The sequence below is a fragment of the Zalophus californianus genome, chromosome 3 (genome assembly GCF_009762305.2).
Source record: "Zalophus californianus isolate mZalCal1 chromosome 3, mZalCal1.pri.v2, whole genome shotgun sequence".
Classification (NCBI taxonomy): domain Eukaryota; kingdom Metazoa; phylum Chordata; class Mammalia; order Carnivora; family Otariidae; genus Zalophus; species Zalophus californianus.
This window is the reverse complement of record NC_045597.1, coordinates 72,701,470-72,710,261: the sequence shown is the minus strand read 5'-3', so window position 1 is coordinate 72,710,261 and position 8,792 is coordinate 72,701,470. Positions and strand designations below refer to the sequence as shown.

The 8,792-nt window shown below is 49.4% G+C and overlaps 1 protein-coding gene across 5 annotated transcripts in view; it reads left to right on the top strand.

Annotated features, from left to right (window-relative positions):
• Positions 1-3,593: 3,593 nt before the first annotated feature.
• Positions 3,594-8,792, top strand: part of MTUS2 (microtubule associated scaffold protein 2) — a 594,294-nt gene continuing 589,095 nt past the window's right edge. For all 5 annotated transcript variants that reach the window (XM_027590976.2, XM_027590979.2, XM_027590973.2 and 2 more), the window contains exon 1: positions 3,594-3,938. The gene's annotated coding sequence lies outside the window, so the exon portion shown is untranslated. The remainder of the gene's footprint in view (positions 3,939-8,792) is intronic.

The following is an 8,792-nucleotide window of genomic DNA, read 5'->3' as shown; positions in this document are numbered from 1 at the left end:
TTAATATAGTATATATAAAATTTTAAGTTTATATAATTTTCTCTTTCTTAAAAAAGATTTTATTTATTCATTTTAGAGAGAGAGAGGGAGCATGAGCGGGGGTGGGAGGCAGGAGAGGGAGAGGGACAAGTGGACTTCCCACTGAGCACGGAGTCTGATGTGGGACTCCATCTTGCAACCCTGAGATCATGACCTGAGCCGAAATCAAGAGGTCGACGCTTAACTGACTCAACCATCCAGGCGCCCTTGTAAGTTTATATAATTTAATTATTTTTTCTTTTTCTTTTTTTTTTTTTTTGAGAGACAGAGAGAGAGAGGGCAGGGTGGGGAGGGACAGAGGGAGAAGGAGAGAGAGAATCCTAAGCAGGCTCCATGCACAGAGCCTGCTGCGGGGCTTGATGTCAGGACACTGAGATCATGACCTGAGCTGAAATTAAGAGTCAGAGGCTTAACCAACTGAGCCACACAAGCGCCCCTATAATTTAATTTTTAATAATGGCTGTAACAGCTGGTTCACAGAATTCCTGGAAATGGAACAGTTTGCGCTCGTGAGCTGGTACAAGCAGGCTCACACACTCTGTACGTGCTCCAGAGCTCCTCCAGGGTTTGGTGGAGGCTTTGCTGGGCTTGAGTCGCAATCTGATTACTCTCTTTGTCCGATCCTGGTTCCCTTCCCTTTTTCACAGGCACTGACCTGTAATAATGTCCTGCTGTATGGCAAACCGGTTACTGTGGTCTGAATGTTCATGTCCCCCCCATTCATGTGTTAAAACTTAACCCCCAATGCAATCGTATTTGGAAGTGGAGCCCATGGGAGGTGATTAGGTCATGAGGGTAGAACTCTGGACCACATACAGAGTGGTGTGCTGGAGCCTGCTTGTACCAGCCTGCAAGCGCATATTCCATTTTTAGGAATTCTGGGAGACCTTATGAAAGAGACTCCAGAGAGCTCCCTTACCCTCCCATCCTGTCCTGGTTTGGGACCTCTGAGGGGCAGATGCCAAGAAGGATTAGAAGTCAAAGAGCTCCCATCCAAGTACTAACCAGGCCCGACCCTGTTGAGGAAACACGTGTATAGGGTGGTGCAGGAGGGAGGAGGAGGTTGGCATATAAGTGAGGACAGCCTTCAGACTGCTGCAGGGCTGGAGATGCAGGAGATGCAGGAGAGAGAGAAGGCGGGAAGACTAGGTGGGAGGAGCTTCAGAGTGTAGTGCTGTCCTGAGAGAGCCTTGGCAGGGTGATGGGGAGTTCTGAAACAGAGGCTGAGCATTAGATCAGTCCTCCATCAGGCAGAAATGGCCCGGTGCTGCTGCTGCCACCATGCCCAGCCATGCAGCGGGATGTATGACCTTGGTGTGAGCGCTGTGGTAGATCGGAAGGTGTAACAGCCGGAGGCTGTCCACTATACTCTGAAGATATGAGTGTCACGCCTCCATGGCTGACAGAGAGATCTCTCCACATTTTAAAGATTTAAAAAAAATGTATTTGAGAGAGAGAGAGAATAAGACAGAAAACACACAAATGGGGGGACGGGCAGAGGGAGAGGGAGAAGCAGACTCCTCGCTGAGCAGGGAGCCCCACACGGGCCTCGATTCCTGGACCCTGGGATCACGACCTGAGCTGAAAGCAGATGCTTAACCGACTGAGCCTCCCAGGTGCCCTCCACATTTTAAATGGAGGCATTGGACCATTCTTGTAGGAGTTAGTGAATATAGGTTCTGCCGTTTTCAGCCCAAATTTAAGGAAAGGGGACAGTGATCCAGGGTGAAAGTTGGCAATGAGAATTACAGGGTGCTGTAAGGTGGTGGTGGGGGGAAGTACTCAGCCACTTGATGCAAAGAAAGGCATGCTTCTGGAAAACTACTTGGAGAAATTGGCATGTTTTACTTGGGGGTCGGGAACATGCCTGAACCTAGAGATGGCTCCTTGCATCCTCCTACATTAGAAGCTTCAAGGGGAGACACTCATCGGAGACTATGACCAGAGTAAGAGGGTATACTGCAGGGGCAGTGATCTGCACTTCTAGGTTGGTGGGCAAAACTGCCAGGTGTTTCCTGTGGGTCAGCATGGGCATGGCGGAAGCTAGCTAGCTAGGTCAGCCTGCCAGAGCAGGGTGACCCGACAGAAGATCTGTGTGAGGTGGACGACCAGAGCAGAAGCTGAACTGGAGAGTTTCCCCACCTTGCTGTCCTGGCAGAAGCAAGCCTTCACAGAGCTGGCTGGAAGGATGTAGAACAAAGAAGAAGATGTTTCCCTTCACAACGCAGGCTTCTCAGTTTGGGTCATACCCAGCTGGTGGTTGCTGGGAGGGGAATGGGGAAGGTTTAAGCGGAGTGAGACTAAGTTTTGATTTGGGTTGGAGTGGACTTTTTAAAACACTGGAGAATCAGTCTGTTTATTAACACCTAACGGTGACAAGAAAAGCTACGGAGACTTAAGATTCTTCCAGAGGGCAAGGGAGATCTGATAGAATGATTTCAAAAGACAGTGTGGAAAAAAAGTGCTAGTTCATGATTTCCCTTCACCAAGTAGTTCAACTTGTTTAAGTTAACTTGTATGAAACATTGCTTAACATGGTAGTTTGGAAAAAGACACCCTCTTAGCACCTCAGTAGTACCAAGGCCAGCATCACCGTTTCATTTTCATATTGGTAAACGTTTATTCCACTGCGGTTGAACCCGAGGGAGTTCTCTGATCTCGATTGCCTTTTCAAACCTTCTAGGTGTATTACTTAGGGAAACTGGAAGCATTTCAGGTAGGACTGGAGGGCTCAATGTGACAAGTCAATGTGTTTATTCATAACAGCGGTCAAGTTCTCTAGAACCCCACAAACGGTGTTAGGCACAGAATAACCTGATTCTAGAAGGAAACGCCTGCCTTTTCTGCAGCCATTTCCAAAGATGAACTTTGGGCTTCTCGCGAATCAGGAATCCTACTGCCCTCCAATTTTTTCCCCCCGCTGACCCCAAATTCCTCCTGCTGCACAGAATTCGAAGCCGCTCCCTCTTCCGTCCTAAGAGAAAAACAGCAGATCCCGCTCTTCGAAGCCCCCTGCCCGGCAGCCCCCGCCCCTCAGTCTTACTCCTTCCTTCCCCGGGGACCGCCGGTGGCGCGGCGGGGCCACCACCCGTGCGGGGCCCACGGGCCTGCCCGGAGCTGGAGCGGGACGGCGCGCGCACGGAGGCCCCGCGGCCGGCAGAGGGCGCTGCGGCTCCCCGGCGGCGCGGCTGAGGTCTGCGGGGCGCCGGGCCGGGAGGAGGTGCCCGGGCCCCGGCGTGTGCGTCTCAGGGCGGCCAGGAGGGGGTGCGCGCCTCTGCCGCCCCGCGCCGCCCTCCCGTGCGGGCCCGCTCGCCGCCCGGCGGCTGTCACCGCCGACCGCACCTCGCGAGCGAGGCGCCCGGGTTGCGCGGCGCCCTCCGACGCTCGGGCTTCGCCGCCGCCCGCCCCGCCGCTCGTCTTTGTCCGGGCGAGGCGGCCGGAGGAGCGGCGGCCGCGGCGGCCGAGCCGGGGCGCGCCCAGGCGTGCTGTCGGCGGGCCCCGGCCGCGGGCGCCGGTGGCCTCGGAGCGCCCGGAGCGGGGGCGGCGGCCTGGGCGGTGCCTGCGCGAGGTGAGTGCGGGGGCGCGGAGCCGGCGCTGCGGGCGCGGCGGCGGGCGTGGGCGGCGAGGTGACTGCGCGGGCGAGCGCGCCGCAGGTGCGGAGGCGTCCCTAGCTGCGCCGCCTCCGCTGGCTTCTCCTGGCAAGTTTGTCTGGCTCCCCCTTTGCGGACCTCCGTGGCGGGTCAGCGAAGTCCAGACCTGTCGGTAAATAGAAAACTCGAGCTGAAGGAGGAGGAGGAGGAAGAGGAAGAGGAAGCGTGTCGGAACCTGGCCCGGAATGAGAGTCTCACTGAGGGCAGTGGTGGCTTCTTGGACCTCTTTCTTGGCTCTTTCCCACCCAGGTGAGCGAATCCTCTTCTGCGCGGTCCAGCAGGGTCGGGCTGGGTTCCGAAGCCTGCCTTCTTGGAGCCCGCTCCGCCGGCAGGTGCACCGAGTTAGGGAGTGACTGCCGCCGGGCTCAGGGCAGCGCAGTATTTATTTGGCTTTTCTGTCATCATAGCACTTAGTCTTTTCTGCCCACATCACCTGCTTGGGCTGAGGTTTTGCAGTTCATTTGGCGCCTTCGCTGCTGCTAGGTTAAACACCTTCTGTTTCGGGAGGGGTGGTAGGTTAGTTGAGTCGAGTCCTTCCACCCCCCGCCCCCAGCTTTGGATAATTTGTTCTGTGTCTTCGTCTTAATTTAGTAGGAATGTGTTATTTCCTTTGAGCTTTATGATGGTAAAGCAGTGAAGCGGTTTGCTACATCCATTTTTTTTTTTTTTTCATTCTGAGCCTGTGCACAGAAGGAATTTCAGGCACACAAGTGATGTTACTACCATTCTATTTTAAATACAAACATGGAAAGAAGTACTCTTGGCAGGGTACCAAAGGCGCCTGTACTCTCTGTTATATAAGTGCTCTAAGAAATATTTGCTCATTGGTAAAGTTATAAAAGTGATTACAAGAGCATCTGAGGAGAAGGGTTGAAAGTAAAGTCAGAACTATATTTTCAGACCAGAACTTTACTTGAAGAGAAGCATGGTCTTAGCTTGAGGTACCCTTTAAGATAATAGAGGGCCCTTTCTCTGAACTTATTAGAATTGCAAAACATTAAAAAATAAAATAGATTCTGTAAAGACTATTGAGAAACTTGGAAATTTTTGACTACTGACTGATAGAGATAAAAAAAAAAGGTCCCACAGATATCCTTTATGGCTTTCAAACTGTTGAATGATTTTCTTTTTCTATCTGATGGAAAGTAATTATGAGCTATCAGTTATTAAAGATTCCCGCTCTCAATAAAACCGCTACTCATATTTATGGTTATTTTTTTTCAGGTAAGAAGAAGATAAAAGTAGAAAACATCAGAAATTCTGATGTGTAGGCACCCCGTCTTGTGCCCCCACCTCGGTATTCCTTTCTGTTTTCAATTTATATGTGATGGCTTGGGGTGATGCTGAGGCATATGTAATGTTAAAATCTCTCTTGGTGATTCTTCTGTGCAGCCAGGGCTGCACAGAGACCCCCGGGGATAGCACTGTTTCTGTTAGTCGTTTTTGTAGCCCAACATGTGGCTACAGGGGTGTAAGGTAAGTTAAAATAAGTGGTTGAAAATTGGGGGAGAGAAAAATGGTATTGGAAAGATGTGTCGAAGAAGATTTACAGCGTGTACACTTTTGTGTTGTATCCAAAGATCTTCCTCGATGATTTTTTTTAAGCCTGCAGAAATCGTTGTTGTTTATCAGGGACCCATAATTCCCTGTAAAAGACATAGAGAAGTCCTAAGTGGGACATTTCTTTGCGCCGAGGTGAGAGTGAAGTTGAGTAGTGTCAGGTTATTCCTTCTGTGTGCACGAAAAGATAATCAAGTCTTATTAAAAAATCTAATTAAAAACTTAATGCAGACTAGTAAATGAAGTGCAAAAAGCTTTTTATTGTTTTCAAGGTTGGAAATAGACCTGGCTGCTGACTCAGTGTTTTCTCTCTACCTTATGTAATTCCAAATATTCAGCTCTTATGGATGGTTTATGAAGGCTTATGTAAGAACTACAACTATGCTTTTTGTACTCTGTTGAACTCCCTGTTTTGGCTATTACATAATTGACACAGTACTAGATGGTTAGAACCCAAATAGGGGAAGGATGCACAACCCCAGCCCAGCACATGTACTTTTATAATGAATTGCTGTTGCCAAATTAGTGGGAATGGCAGGGATGGAGGTTTGTGAAAGAGAGATAAGAATAGCATCTAGAGGATTGATGTAATAGAACACTGTTATGCTTAGCGGTTTTCTAGAGATTTTAATGCTGCCGTATAAACCGCTGTAGTCTTTTATTTCTCCCAGCAGAGGCAGATTTACTGGGAAGCTAATGAATCTTAAGCTTCAGGGCCCCTCACGAAGGCTTCTTCTGAGCCCCCTGGGAAGGCCACTAGCAATGTGTTCACATGGTCATACCTAATTTTATATTTGCATTTTGGACTCTTTTTAAATAAGGATGACACTCCCCCCCCCCCCCCCCCCCCATCTCCCATCATATAAATGTAATGCTCTGCAAACTCGGAATCTGTTCTGGCTCTCAATTATGTGAGATGTTAAGTTAACTTATAAAAATGCTTTTTATTGTAACATCTACAGTCTTTTAAAAAGACAAAAACTGAAATCTGGCCAATGTTGTAGCTGACCTGCTGAAAGAGAGCAAAGTGCGCGCTCCCTACGGCTACTGAAATCAGCTGGTTATCTGGAGAACCAACTCTTTGCCTTGTGATTTAGCACAAATGGCTTTTTTGGATCCGGGTGTGAGTTGGAGGTGGAGAAAAACTGAGACGGGGGAGGGGAAGGGAGGAAAGTGGGTTAAAGCCTTTCCACATTTCAGAGGCGGGCGGCCAAGGGGGAAGGAAGAAATTAACTACCAAAAGAGGCTTCATTAATAAAAAGTTAATAGGAACAGATAACATCAGCAACATTAGGAGATCTTATTGTAAACTCCATCTCTAATATGAATTTTAAACAGTAAGCAAACCCAGGGCTGGAAAATATTCTGCGGGAAGCAAGTGCATGTCAGGAGGGACCCGCATGAACTGTTTGACTTGCCCCATTAGCAGCCTGATTGTGTCCACCGTCAGAATGTTTGAAAGGGACTTGTTGAGAAGAAGGGAGGATTGTCTCTTTTTCTCTGACATGATTTCTACTTCCTATCTGAATTCAGATGCCTTCGGATCTTATCATCTTGATCCGTTTGCGACCAACTCTTATACCCCATCCATCCATTCTCCACTCCCCCGCACAAAGACTCTCTCCTTGGCCAAACTTCAGTGAGGCTCCTTCGAGGACTCCTCTTGACACCAGCCTTGGCCTGTGAGAACTGCAACTTTTAGTGCACTCTTCCCCCACCCCCAGCTCCACCTCAGTTCACACGCTAAGACACTTGAAAACCTCTAACAGGCTTCTAGCAGCCTAAGACATGGCCCTGGGAGGACCCAGCCCCCCTTGAGTTGCTGTTTGAAAAAGCCCAAGGCTGCCAAAAGAATTTACCAGCCAGCAGTTTATTGTGGGCCCCTGACTTCCCTTTCATTGAGTATTTATTAGAAAAACACCATCATGATCCTTTCTCTGCCCCTTCGAGATGTAGGTGTATCTCCTACAACTCAGGAGTGTCTTTCTCAAAGACCTGAAAGCCATTCCTTTGAATTGTAACCATTAGGGAGGATAGGGCCTCTGCCTCCCGGTCTCTGTAGGAGCCTAACTTTGACAGGTGCCAGTTAGCAGACACAGATGGCCTAATTGCCTTGACACTGAGCAACCACTCGACCCGCCCCCCCCGACTCTGCTTATATACCCTGCTTGTTCCTCCTCCTCATTCCCCCATTCTTCTTGTAAAACACTCAGTCACCTCTACATGGATGGAAGGAAAGCTCAGTTGTGTGCTCAAGTTTCTTTCCCCTTTTGCAGTATATACTGAATAAAATCTGTCCTTACTGCCCTTAGTGTCCAGTTTTGTTTTTCTAGAGCAGCATCCACCACATGCTCGAGAGTGTCTGTATGTGCCAGGTGCTGTTGTAGCAGAGCAGTGAACAAAACAGACGTAAACTGTGTCCCCGAGGAACTTACAGTGTAATGGGCAAATTCAAATAATATTCAGTATATCAGGTAGGGATACGCTACAGAGAAAAGTAAATCACAGAAGGACTATAGGGCAGGGAATTGCTGTGTCAAGGAGGATGGTCAGGGAAGGCGTCTCTGAGAGGGGACGTTGAGTGGAGCCCTAAAGAAGATGGAAAAATGAGCCATATGGCTATCTGGGGAGGAACATTTTGCTCATTGGGGAACACCTAGTGTAGGGCCCTCAGACCAGAGCTCCACTGGCATGTGGGAGGAGCAGCAGGGAGGTCTGGTGCTGCAGTACCCCACAACTGCTGCAGGGTACTCTAATGCTGATGGCCAGCGCCTCCCCACAACAGCAGCCCACCTCTGTAATTATGTTGTGGTGGTGTCTTGGGCCTACCCTTGGACACTCATCTGCAGCAACTTGAGACTGTGTCAGGCGAGTGGTGGTGTTGCTCTGGGGACTCTGGGTGGTGTGGTGGCTTGGGATTGGTTGCAGCTGAGGGCCTCTCAGGGACATGGAATCCATTACATGGACTGAGAGTTGGACGGAGGTTGTTTGTCTTCATTGATGGTTCCCATTGGCTTATTGCAGGAAGGGGGCCAGCAGGAAAGTCGCATTTCTGCCTAGGTTCGCTGCAGTCCCCTAGGAACAAACAGAACTGCGCTGAATAAGGTTGTTGACAGTGGGAACCACACTGCTCTTTCTTAGGGAATCTGGAAACGCTAAGAACCTTGAGCAACTTCTGAGGTGAAACTGAGCTGGAGAGAACCCTGTGGCCTAAAGGCAGCTGGGGTCAGGTTTTGAGGAGGGGACATTGCTCTTTGGCTGATGAGGCTCCTGTCTGCCCACATGGCTGCCCTATGGCCAGTAACCAAACCACACATTGTGTACACGCAGTCATTAAAAGTAAGTCAGTGGTGTATGTGATTAGGGCTAAGCCAGTATTGATGACAGGTTGATATTGATTGACTTTGGGCACTTTGACTCACCCTCAGGAATGAAGAGCCAACATGGTGTATTAGCTTCTATAAAGACCATAATGAGGGAAATAAATTTGTCCAGAAATAAGCTAATATTGATATAGTGATTTTAAATGCTTTACAGAAGCAC